This window comes from Orycteropus afer, unplaced genomic scaffold (assembly GCF_000298275.1).
Source record: "Orycteropus afer afer isolate SDZICR_OR568_19922 unplaced genomic scaffold, OryAfe1.0 scaffold00380, whole genome shotgun sequence".
NCBI lineage: Eukaryota > Metazoa > Chordata > Mammalia > Tubulidentata > Orycteropodidae > Orycteropus > Orycteropus afer.
The window spans coordinates 2,808,109-2,810,585 of NW_006921967.1; positions in this window are offsets into that span (position 1 = coordinate 2,808,109).

Here is a 2,477-nt window from a genome sequence, read left to right on the forward strand (position 1 = left end):
GGAGGGTCGATGAAAGAGGGGGAGGCCTTCAACGAGATGGATTGACATGGTGGCTGCAATGATGAGCTCAAGTATAGCAGGAATTGTGGGGCTGGCCCAGGATGGGGCAGTGTTTCGTTCTGCTGTGCATGGGGTGGCTATGAGTCGGAAACGACTCGACGGCACTTAACAACAACAACAACATCACGTATTTTCAAATTTCATACTTCTGCCACACTCTATGGAATTCAAGTTACAGATTCAGCAAAATAGAATTGTACTTGCCTTCTTTGGTTATCACTTAAAGACACTTCTCTCCTTGCAGCCCTCTCAAATTCTTGCTTTTTTGTTTTGTTTTATTTTGTTTTTAACACAGAATATTTCTTTCAGGGACAAGTATTATAGTTAGTGTAATTCTTGCTTTCTTGTGGATACTCCAAAACAGTTGCCGCCACTTCCTGCCAAAACTTTTCTCATGAACAGATTTTGGGTATTGGCACTTACTTGGGGATTTTATGAGTCTTTTTCCACTGAGAACAGTCTCCTGCATAGGATCAATCTTAGGACATATCATTGTGGATAATTTCTTACATGTTTAATGTAATGTTTATTCAAATTTGACATCCAGTCTCTATCCATCTATGTGATTTTACTTTCACTCCTGTGCTTTTTGTTTTAAATTCAGATTTTTCATATCTTATTTTTTTTTCTTTTGCATATAAATCAGTTATTTATTATGGTTGCATTTTGAAAGTGATCTAAATTTTTCTCTTTGGTCAGAATCCCTGCTTTTTATTTCTTTATTTTATTTTTGCAGTGTTCCTTCCTCTCCCCTCTCACTCCTGGTAACCAACAAAGAATGTTTTCTTCCATATATAAACTTTTCCTTGACTTTTTACATTAATGATCTAATACAATATTTGTCCTCCTGTTATTATTTCACTCAGCATAATGTCCTCCAAGTTCATCCGTGTTTTGCAGTGTTTTGTAGATTCAACATTATTCTTTAGTGTTGCATAGTTCTCCATGGTGTGTATGTACTACAGATTGGTTATCCATTTTTCTGTTGATGGGCACTTAGGTTGTTTCCATCTCTTTGCTATTGTGAATAGTGCTGCGATGAACATGGCTGTGCATATATTTTACTCCTATGCTTTTGCTGTCATTAGTTGACCTTTCCCACAACAAAAAAAAGGCTCGGTTCTGATCATTATAATAATTACTGTGGTTGGTAGCCTTGGCTAATTGTTTCAGTTTCTTTATCCATAGTAACAATCCAATATTTGCCATGGTCAGCATGATAATGATTGTTTCATTTAGAAGAAATTCACCAATTTGGATCAATGGGTTGACAATTACATTTACTGAAATACATTTCTCACACATTATCCAAGCCCATTGAAACACCCCAAATCTTGCTGTTTATATTTGGTATAACATTTGGTGTCCATTTGTTTGAGATAGTTAGAAAAGGCCTGTTGACTGAAAAAATGATTCTTAAATTACAAGTTTTCAAAGTAATTTCAATATAAAACAATTCAATTTTTCTTTAAAGTGCATCAGACCTAATTTTACCTTCTATTTACAGATGAGGAGTGAGCCGCAGGGATCCAGGTGAGGAGAGGGAACCCAGCACACCCAAAGCAGCAAGGTGGGAGAACCAGAGAGAGAGGAGGAATAGGCCCGGGAACTGGGACAGACAAGGAGTGAGCCTCAGGGACCCAGGTAAGGAGAGGAAACCCAGGTACTCCCAAAGCAGCAGGGCGGGAAATCCAGAGGGAGGAGAAGAGTAAGCCTGGGGACTGGGACAGACAAGGAGTCAGCCACAGGGACCCAGGTAAGGGTGGTAGGAGAGGTTTCCAACAAGGAGACAAACTTGTCTGTTGGTTTGTCCTACCGTGGTGATGTGGTGATGTGAGTCTTGAGGCTGAGCCACTGATGTTTCAAACCCAGCGGGGTGCATGTGGTGCACAGGTATCAGCCTAGCTCACAGACTGAGACAGACTAGGAAGTAGGAAGAGGCCATCCACTTCTCAAAGAATTGGCCAGGGAAAACCTTATGAATAGCAAAAAAACACTGTCTGATACATTACTACACAACTTTATGAATAGTCTGGATAGGTTAGAAGGCTCTCAAAATAGGACTGGGAAAGAGCTGCATCATCTGATTAAACCCAGTCTTACTCATATGGATAAGGTAAAGCTTTTGAGACCTCCATTTGCTGATGTGGCACCACTCAAATTGAGGAGAAACAGCTGCAGACATCCATTAATCAGTGGAACATGGCACATACAAAGTATGAATCTAGGAAAATTGGAAGTTGTCAAAAATGAAATGGAGCTGTCAGTGAAAGCAAACATGGGCATACGGGTGGATAGATGGATGGGCGGACAGATGAGTGGACAGGCTGAACTAGTAGGTATGGCTATGAAGCGGGCAGTGTACCCAAGAACATGTATAGGGTTGGCAGACAATGGTCCTATAAGTTTATGTGTAT